This window comes from Octopus sinensis, linkage group LG8 (assembly GCF_006345805.1).
Source record: "Octopus sinensis linkage group LG8, ASM634580v1, whole genome shotgun sequence".
Classification (NCBI taxonomy): domain Eukaryota; kingdom Metazoa; phylum Mollusca; class Cephalopoda; order Octopoda; family Octopodidae; genus Octopus; species Octopus sinensis.
The window spans coordinates 31,122,527-31,133,788 of record NC_043004.1 but is presented as its reverse complement, the minus strand read 5'-3'; the positions used below and the strand labels follow the sequence as shown (position 1 = coordinate 31,133,788).

Genomic DNA, 11,262 nt, shown 5'->3' with positions numbered 1-11,262 from the left:
ATATTTTGTATTTATATAAAAATGTATGTGTGGTGTTAGGATAACAAAACATGAGGAAAAGTTTTAGATGGGAGAGGGTAAGATGAAGCAATACACACACACACACAGTGCAGACACTGGCTGTGTGGTAAGAAGCTTGCTTCCCAACTGCAATCTTTCTTACTACACAGAATTTATGCTGAGATGAGAAATTTTTTTGTAAGTAGGCTGTACGAGTAGTCACTTTTTAAAATGTGGAATATTATACCAACAGATTTGTTTAGATCTAGCCCTCGTGTTCCTTATTCCATTAGGTGGAATGTTATATTTTTGCTTTTAACGATACTTCTTACTAAGTTCTCATGATATTGTTCTTCATCTATATTCCTTGTGAGTTTTCTGGATTTGTTAGACCATCTATTGAGATAGTTTTTCTCTTTGGGTTTGCAATAAGTATATTAGAGACAATTTGTAAAGTTAAGTATTATGTCTGGGCAGTTAACTGTGGTAATGTCAGAATCTACAGTGGTAGAATTATCCATGTAAATATAAAAAGAAAGAAAATGAAGGATTTTTTTTCTCAATTCTATACATAGTTTGTGAGTTGCAATTAAGATAATAAGCTATCTGCTTGGTAAAATGTATTCTGATATATAATTGGAAATCACATTGAATTTAAACAGCAGTTACAGCTCAATTAGATCTGTTACTAAGATCTGTTAGCTAAGTCATTAACTCCATCATCATTATCATAACAATTACTTTTTCATGTTTGCATGAGTCATTTGGAATTTGGGTGTCGGGGGACAGATTTCTTCAGCCTTTTTGCCTTTCTGTAGCTAATCCTCACCTGTTTCCAAGAAAGGTAATATTTCCTTTGGCCAATCATGTTCTTTGTAGAAGACTGGAAATCAACAACATCACTTGTATGATGGTGATGCTCATTTACAATGTCAAGTCAAAGATACACACATGCATATATATTTGTTTGTGTATACACTAATGACAGGCTTCTCTCAGTTTATCTACTACACCCACTCACAGGGTTCTAGTCAACCTGAGGTTATAGAAGACAGTCCACTCAGTGGGACTGGTCATGATTTATAACAGTTTTCCCTGGCTTACAAAATTTTGATTTCTAATTGTTCAGTATTTGTAATAGACATAGCAAAGTATAGAGCCTTAACCCTTTTGCATTTAAACCAGCCATATCTGGCTCAAATATCCCACATATTTTCTATTCAAAAAGGCTTCTAGCTTCTCACACTTACCCTACAATGTCATTCTAAAAATACACAATCATATCACCCAAATCTTAAACTGTTTGATCATGAATGAATAATTCCAAACAATGTGAATAAATAAACGTTAAATTTGACAGAATAATCTGAACGCTAAAGGGTTAAACTAGCAGTGTTAAAGTCTCTGAATCCTCGCAATTTCTAATATCAAATTGCAGAAAGCTAGTATTTTGCTCATTTGGGAAGTAACAATCCCAGATAATAACTGTTTTTTTTTTTCTACTAATAACTGTAGCTGGGCCTTAATTTTAGGTATGGTCCTATCAAGAATTAGATGATTAATTCTACTTACTGTATCTACTCATCTTGTATCATGTTAAAAGAAGTCTATCACAAGCCTACATGCTTGTTGGGCTGGATCTTATCTTGATTTCCATGATTTACAAGTGACTAAGAAAGTACAGTATTGTCCTTTCCCTTGAATGGTTGGGCAAACCATTGCAGAGTTAACTCCCAATCTGCTGCTGGTACTCATTTTCAACTGAGTGTACTGGTGCAACAAAACATGAAGTGTTTTATTCTAGAATATAACACTACCTAGTCTGAGTTCAATACCTTAGCTACCAAGCCTTATGTCTTCTGGCATTAATTAATCTTTTTGAAATATTCCTTATGGTCCTTAAGTAAAAAATGTGTCTAAGGTTATGAGTTTCAGCACAATTATGTCAGCAGTGTGGTCCAGTTTGTTTGTGTACTAGCAGAGTTCAATATTAACCAATTAACCCTTTCGTTACTGTATTTATTTTGAGATGCTCTGTGTTTCTTTGAATTACTTTAAATATAACCAAGAATTTAGTAAAATAACTTAGTTATCATTCAGCTAGTGTTAGGAACATAAATTGTGACTAAGATTTGGTGAAAGATTTTAATTCAAAACTTATAAAAACAAGACATTTGTACTCAGAGCCAGAGCCGGTTTTAGCCGGGTTGGTAACAAAAGGGTTAATGCCTTCATGTTTTTCCATACTTAGTATGAATTATCACCATTTAGTTCAAATATAAGTGGAAATTTAGAATAACAGTGAAGTTTTCAGTTTATAATAAATGTGATCAGCTTTTAAAATACATATTGTATATTCCTTTTTCTTCTTGTTTGCACAACTCTTTCTGAGTTCTCTCTCTCTCTCGGAGAGAGAGAGAGAAGTATATATCTCTATTTGTGTTTCTATAACCATTTAAAGTAAAATCTGTAAAGTGGCTGGTGTTAGGCATCCAACATCATAGCAAGAAACCATAGCAAATGGAAAGTTTGAGTGAGATGTGGAAGTACTGACTTCATTTGTGACAACCTGTCTAATAACGCGTGTCAGCATGATAAATGGAAATAAAGCAGGTTAATGGAAGTATATGTGGGTGTGCACACACACACACACACACACATATATATGTGTGTACTTTTTTTCATTTTTCGTTTTGCTTGTTTTAGTCATTAGACTATGGCCATGCTGGGGCATCACCTTGTATGTATATGTTTAGGTTTAGAGGCAATAACAATGCCAGTGTGAGTGATTTTATATTATTTATTAATGAAGCGTACAAGCAATTAAGCATGAGACAAAATTCACAAATGTAGTAAAAATGAAGTATAAAAGAAATAAACTATAAAAATATTATAAATGAAAATCAGGAATGTTTTTATTTACCAGTTCAGAAATCTGAAGTACATCTGAGTTGAAACTAAAAGGTCGAACACATTTTAAGATATAAACTTGATTAGATACATAACCCTTCTTTTTTTAAGATTAAAGTGTTGTTGGAATATAAAATTGTTGAGCGGAACATGAAAGATTCTATTAAATGAAATAAACATTTATATTGTAGAGGATCGAAAAATTTATCCTTTCAGAATTTATTAAATATTGTATCTAGAATAGGGATTAAATCAAACCTTTTATTGACTAGTGTCTCAAAAGCAAAAATCTATGCTTCATTATCCTTCTTAGAAGCCGTTAAATCTGTATTATTTTCAAATTAGTCTTTGTAAAATCACAAATATTAACACATTACATTTTATACTTAGTTAATTATTGGTACGTTTTTTTCTGACTCCGAGTCTAATTCCAGTAATTCAATAATTCTTTCTGACTCCACACTCCTGATTCAAACACAATAACCTCAAATATATATATATATATATATATATATATATATATACTTTATACTAAATTTAAATAATTACTATGTTATCTTTGTTGATATGTTCACACACAAGTTCAGGTATTTTCTACATCAACATACAACAATGCCTTACTTTTTTACAGTCTTTTATTTTAGTGATATGTTTTTTCGAATTATAATGTTGAAAAATGAATTCTTCATCATCAACACCATAACATCTGCTTATCCATGCTTGTATAGTTTGGATGGAATTTGTTGAGACAGATTTTCTACTACTGGATGCCCTTCGTATTGCAACCCCCACTTGTTTCCAAGTAAGATATTTCCCTGTGACCAGATATTTTTCATGGGATTTTGGTAATGATAGGTGCCACTTATATGAGGTGACACTTATTTACAACTATCATGCAGTGTCAAAACAAGAAGACACTAACATACACAACAGGCTTTTTTCAGTTTCTATCCACTAAATCCACTCACAAAGCTTTGGTCAGCCTGGAACCATAGTAGAAGACACTTGCCCAAGATTCTACTTAGTGGGGAACTGAACTCCGAACCATGTGGCTGAGAAGTGAACTTCTTAACCACACAGCCATACATGTGGGAAAAATAAATGCTTAACATTCACACTTATTGTTTTCAAAGTGTTCAACTGCTGCAATGCACCTTAGTAATATGTGCCTTTCATCCCTTTGGGGTCGATTAATTAAGTACCATTTACATACTGGGGTCGATCTAATCGACTGGCCCCCTCCCCAAAATTTTTGGGCCTTGTGTGTAGAGTAGAAAAGAACATGTGTTTGTTCATTCTTTCGTTCAACCATTTTGCTTACTGAATCTTCATAATCTCTCTCCACTGTTTCCTTATCCCTGAACAGTTGACTTGGTAGACAATAACTTTAGAAACAAAATGGATAATAAATTTGCAAAAAAGAAAAAAAAATGGAGTGAGGCATTTTTATGTTATGTGAATATTTTCAGACATCCTGCACTTTCATTGTGAATCAGATATGTGTATGTGTGCACTCTCTCATACACACATGTGGTAAGAAATTCATTGGACTGTAGCTTTGAAGGGTTGAGCAAATCAACTCCAGTACTTTTGTTTTGTAAGCCTGGTACTTATTCTATCGGTCTCCTTTGCTGATGTGTTAACGTGGGTCTCCTAACGGCAATGTAAACTTCATATAATCAAGATACCCTTAGTCTGAAGAGTAGCCTGCAGCATACACTTTGTTTGGATAATTACTACTTCTGAGGTTCTGCTCACTATGAAACATACGTAGCCTGGATTTTTTCTACCCCATTCCTTAATTTTTGGATACACATGCCAGCATGGAAGGCAGACATTAAATGATGATGATAAACATACTTGTAGCAAAATATGACAGTTTATTCCAGTTTTAGCAGGCAGTTGACTAGCCAGTGAAACTGGAATAAATTGTCAACTTTTGCTATAATAAACATATCTTTCCACTCTATTCAGAGTATAGTTTCGTGTATTGAATAATGTGTACATTCTGTATAACGTACACTTCTGTATGTTTTACAAGTTTTACATAACGTATATTGTATGTGTGAGTGCGTTTGTGCATCTGCCTGCATATGTGTATACAAAATGAACAGAAGTCAAAATCAGTTTCTAATGTAATATAATCAAGTCTTCCAACTTTGTTGTCATTTTACTCTCTATTCATAGAATGAACATTTTTGTTAAACTTCCTCAAAATTTAGGTTTATATGGTTTTAGTTTACACAGTATTTGTGGTTCAGTTTACATAGTTCCATTGGCTGGTTTTGCCTTTCATCCTTCTGATGTCAATAAAATAAGTAGCGGTTGAGCACTGGGATCGATGTGATTGACTTATCCCCTCCTCCTCTAAAAATTGCTGGCCTTGTGCCAAAATTCGAAGGAATTATTAAGATGGCAAACTGGCAGAATCGTTAGTTGGTTGGACAAAATGCTTAATGGCATTTCTTCTGGCTCTGAGTTCAAATTACGTTAAGGTTTATTTTACTTTTCCTCCTTTTAGTGCCAATAAAATAAGCACCTGATGAACCCTGGGGTCAGTGTAATTGATTAACACCTTCCTCCACATTTTTAGGCCCTGTGCATGTAGTAGAAAGGATCATTATTGCTATTATTATCATTATTATTTGTATGTGGAGCTACATTCAAAATTCTTGTTTATATTAAACTTGGGAATATATTAATTCAGGTATTTGTCATAATGAATGAAGTTGTTTAAACTATTTCTTGGGAATATACTCAGGTATTTGTCATTTTCAATGTTACTTGAGCTATATTTAATTATTTCTCAGTTTCAATCAGTGTTGAAGGTTATTTAGTCATTTTTTTTAATTGTAAATTGATGAGTTTTTTTAATGCATTTTGTTTTGGTTTTTGTAGTGGCTTGGTTTATTCTTGATAAAAAAAAAAACAAACAAAATTGTTTTAATTATATTTTTTAAAAAATCATGAAGTATGGGAAATATTAATTTAGCTATGCTAGAAAATTTGCTTTGATTTGAAATTTAAAAGGAAAAAAGTTTGGTGAGAGTATTGGACATTACAATATCATTTCAGTTTAAATTAAAATCTGCAGTTAGCTATTAACCCTTTTGTTAGCATATTTCTGTTGAAATACACTGCCATTGTTTCAATTAATTTTGAAAATAATGAAAGAATTTAGTAAAATAAGTTTGTGAGTTTTAAGCTTGTATTTGGAGCACAAATTAGTGTGAAGTATTATTAATGGGAGGTTTCGATTTAGATAACTTTAAAACAAGTTTGTAAGTCCAGGAATAGTGATTGATTTTCATTAAAATGGTTTAAGCTGCTTTGAGTTGTAAGTATTCTTCCTCAGGATTGCGTTAACTGCTGTTATTTGATAGATGGCTGGCATATTTATTTTATGAAAGTGTCAACAGAAACATTGCTCAAAGCAATTCATAATCAATCTTGATACTTTCAGAAACTGCTTTTACAAAATATTTTCTCCTTATTATTGTTAATTTTAATGCCATCATCTTCATCCTCACTATGATCTTTGTTGTGTCATTTTCATTGGTGTTGTCTTCTATGGATTGAAATTCACTTAGATCAACATAAAGTTCATTATTCTAGGATTGATGAAATAAATTCTAGGGCAGAAGGGATTGACATATAGTTGATGGCTCATTGCCCCAAGGTGAAACAAAAATCTTACCAAAGCAGATTCTTGAAGGACACACTTCCAATAGATTAATATTCTGTTTAGAACGGTATTTCCCTCCATTGTATGGAAAACTAGGATTCTAACAAAACTCTAAGAAAAAAAAAATGGGGTTGTAAATTAAGCTATTTTATTTATTTTGTGAAAAGGCTGTTTTGCTTGAAAATGTCAACCCAAAATTTGTCTGTCAGCTTCAAAACTTCCTCTTGCTTTAAATATCCATTCATTGGTAATGCTATTCACTTTTATTAGACATCAGTGGTAATTATCTTTACTGGTATTCAAATGAAGTTAGATTTAGATAACATTTAAAACCACTAGAAATCTGAAGAGCATCATGAAATACATAATGTTTAGAAAAACACTTTTACACGTGGACTTGCTACTTCTGTGAATCAGTCTCTCTCTCTCTCTTTATCTATCTCCCCCCCACACACACACTATCGTATCAACATTGATATAAACCTAAACAATGACACTTTCAGTCCAGAGTTAAGAAATGTTTTGACTCTGAACACCTTGATATTCTGACCCAATAATGCCCAGTCAGTTGGCCTTAGTCTGTCTTTGAAGAAGTGGTGGGCAGAAGACTACTGTATCTGTTTTTCCTTTTTAAACACTAATGAATGTCTTCTTTTTCAAATCATTGAACCGGTTTAGTCTCCTTAATTCACACACACACACACACACACAGAGTTTTTCAGTAATAATTCTAGACAGCTTTGATTGTATTTATCTTCATGTATATGAAAACATTCAGTATGCAAACCTCATTACTGATTAAATTATTAATGAAGAGCTGTTCTTTCCTTCATGGCTTATATATGCATTATGCTGTGTGGTACAAGACAATCACCCCACCCACATATATCGATAATTTCTTAACATCTTTATGGCTTTGAATGTTTAAAGAATCCTTGCAAAGTGAAATAATAACGAAATTCTTTACTGTTAGTGTATGTCTACCTAGTTATGACTGCAAACCACACCCTTTATGACTCAGCAACTTAAGAGGAGAGTAATTTCACATTCACCAAAAGAGAAACACAAACAAAACAAAGTGTTGTTTATTTAACATCTCACTGGAAAGAGAAAACTGATAAATAATAAGAGACAAGTATTTAATTAGTGTCTAGATATTTTGATTTAGTATTTAATCCGCTATTTATTGCCTGTCATCATTTATATGTATATATAGTCTGACCACAGATTTTACTGTATCTGTGTGTGTGTGTGTGTGTGCATGCTGGCATGGGTTACACAAAACTTGTAGTATGATTTTCTACTGCGAGGTGATCTTCTTTGCACCAACCCTCTTTTCAACAAAGTTATTCCCATTCAAACACATCCTCACACATAAAGGCTGATAAGGTAGCTGAGTGATGATTGCTAGAAAACATTAACTATACAACAGTTTTGCTTCTAGTGGTGTTAGTGAGAGCACATGGAAATAACACTCAACCTCAATTGTATGTATGTGTGTGTATAGTAGAAAAACATTGAATGATTCTTCAATTTATGTTTGATTGTTTTTTTTGTAAAGATGTATATTAAAAAGAAAGAGTATGGGTGTTTATGTGCAACACATAGAAATATTTATCATTATAGGCACAAGCATGGATTAGCGGTTTGCTTTACAACCATATGGTTTAGGCAAGTGTCTTCAGCTATAGCCCCATGTTGACCCAAGCTTTATGAGTGCATTAGGAAAATTGAAGCTAAAAGGAGCCCAGCGTGTGTGTGTGTGTGTGTGTGTGTGTGTGTGTGTGTGTAGTGTGTGTAGTGTATGTATAAAATGTGTGTATTTATATGTGTGCATGTTTATACGTTACTGTCCCCTTTCCTTGGCATCATTTGATGCAAGCAGTGTCATTCATTTCTAATCATCTGAAATCATGTCTAGTCTTGGAGAGCATATTTCCATACTTGGAAATAGGTGTATCTGGCTATAGAAAAATCTGCCTCAACAAAATTCTGTCTGATCCATGCAAGCATGGAAAAGCAGATGTTAAAACAATGATGATAATATTACATAAGAACAGTTCAGTGTTGAGGGATTATTCACCACCTTTTGGTAGAGTATCATAGATATTAATATTCTGATTTTAACAAGGAAAAATAAGAGCGCATATATATGATGAGCCTTTTCAAGTTTCTGCCTACCAGTTTCACTTACAAAGCTGTTGTTGTAGCAGAACACAATTGCTAAAAGTTTTCATGCAGTGGGACCATACCCAAATGAATGTAGTTGCAGACACAGCCTTGCCTGTGCTTATGTGCATGTGTACACACACACACACACACACACACACACACTAGTCCATTTCCACTGTCAGTAACAACTATTAAGAAATAATTTACTTGATATATTTATTTATCATTAACACACACACACACACTCTCACTTTGTTACTCATAGAAGTCTGGATCTGGTAGGCAAAGAATACAATTAGACTTCATTAGCTGCGTCTTTGTACTTCTTACCAGTAACTAAATAAATCAAGGTTTGATGGGATACTTTTACAGCACTTTTTAATTTCCTTCATTAGTAGCATCAAACAGATAACATCTTCACATTTAGCTTCAAACATACTTCTTTAATTGATGTTCCATGTAAACTACCATTGAATAAGTGAATAAATTGTTTAACAAATTTCCCATATATTTAAATGGTATTTAATCTATTTTATTCTTGCCAATGACAATCAGCTTTGGATTAAGATTTGTAAAATTAATTTAATGATATTTTTTCTTTTTAATTTCATTTTGATAGAAATAAATAGAATTTTAATGAAATCAAGTTATGTTCATAAGATCTAGAATATGCTGATTTAAATATTTTTAGAAATGTAGATTTAATTCATTATTTTTTTCAAAATGTCACTAAAAATCTCTTTCAGGATCTTGTAAAGTGGAAAACTTTAAAAGCTACTTAAAACAGATTTTCAAACTGTCTCTTCTATGCTAATTTCAAGTTGTTATCATGTGAATGTTGAATCCATTTTATATAAACTCTTGTTTATTTCAATTGTTTCCTTTTGTTAAATTTTAGATTATTTTCAAAATGCTAATTGTCTAATGGGATTTTAAGGAGGTGTGTGTCATTTTGTGATGAGAACTGTTTTTTGTTCTAAAAATAAATGAAAAAGGCAAAAAAATGAACCATCTGAAAATCCATGTAAAAAATTAGTGAAGGAATCGTTATTTCTATCAGTGTATTTTAAAAATCATTTATATAATTAAAATAAGTTAACAATAGCAAATGAAAGGTCTGGCTGTTGTTTCTTATGGAATGTGTTGATGGTTTTTACTTGAAAACCCTTAACCTTTTTATTTTTTTACTGCTAATTTGGTATTCAAAATAGAATTGAATTTCAAGCTACTTGATGATCCTAAAATGTAATCTCTTTGACTCAACCATTTTGATACTGCCCTTCCTCACATCATGTCTTCCATGATTTAAAAAAAGTCATTTTATTGTAAGAGATTTTTGTTTTTTGTCATGTTCTAAGATAATAATAGTTATTTACTAAATCCTTCCAAGTTATGAACAATTTAATATATCAGTTGAAGCACATAAAGCACATTTTATAAGAAATATTGTGGCAGTTTTTTTTTTATCTATCTTTGTCATTAGGAGTTACAATACAAATGGGTTAAAAAAACAAATTTAGTATGTTATAACATGGCTAACTTGTAGAAATTTGTTATTTCTACTAGCTAGCCATGTTGAAAGTGGCAGGAGGTGCCTTTCCATGTGTTGTGTGTATGTTCAGCTATTTTCATCAGTGATAGTGTGCTCCTGAGCAGAGGCTTTCTGCAACTTTGGTAGAGGGGGAAATACAAAATTTATGAATTCTTATCTTTGATCCATTGTGATCCATCATATTTTTACTCATGAGATACAGGTTTGCAACATGCCGCCTTATTTATCTAACATTTACTTGTGGAAGAATGTGTATACGAGGCCTGATCAATAAGTATCCAGATTGTTGCCATAGTAATGAAACTAAAGCACGCAGAAAGAAACTGCTTTGCACAGATTGACCTTCAACTCTGCTGTGCATGTGCGTTAAGTTTTAACATTCTAGCTCATTTCCCCTGTTTACAGCAGTGCTTGGAAGGAAGGTGTGTAGTGTGTGATTGTCACATTGACCATAACAGAAAGTTGTCATGGTGATACTGGCTCAGAGGCCTACATAAATTTGCAAAAAGTGTATGGAGAGGAGTGTATGAGCTGCACATAAGTGTACAAATAGATTAGACATTTCCAAGATGGCCAAAAAAATGTCGATATTGATGAACGTTCAAGAAGACCCACAACCAGCAGAACTGAGAAAAACTGCAGATGTGTGGGCAGCTGTGAGGGGAAATCGCTGGATCACCATCCGTGAGTTATCAGAGGATGTACAGATTAGTTACAGTACAGTTCATTATCACTGAAGGTTTGGATATGAGGCGTGTCTGACAAATTTGGGCCAAAACTGTTTTCAGCTGACCAAAACAACACTTGTGTTTCAGTTACACAAGATCTTGATTGTGTTGAGAGCAATGAAAACTTTTTGAAAACTTTGCATTGGCCTCTGAGCAGGTATTGCTAAGTTTTGGCAAAATTTGATGCAGATTCTCTGCTCAACTTTCTCTGTCAA

The 11,262-nt window shown here is 32.8% G+C and overlaps 1 protein-coding gene and 1 long non-coding RNA gene across 3 annotated transcripts in view; both read left to right on the top strand.

Moving 5' to 3' along the window:
- LOC118764523 overlaps positions 1 to 1,687 on the top strand; it is a 12,028-nt gene extending 10,341 nt beyond the window's left edge. Inside the window, exon 3 of the long non-coding RNA XR_005000333.1 lies at positions 1,676 to 1,687. This is a non-coding gene — a long non-coding RNA (uncharacterized LOC118764523). The remainder of the gene's footprint in view (positions 1 to 1,675) is intronic.
- The window catches only part of LOC115215250 (TSC22 domain family protein 1), a 142,339-nt gene that overhangs the window by 111,748 nt on the left and 19,329 nt on the right, over positions 1 to 11,262 (top strand). The gene's annotated exons all lie outside the window — the stretch shown is intronic.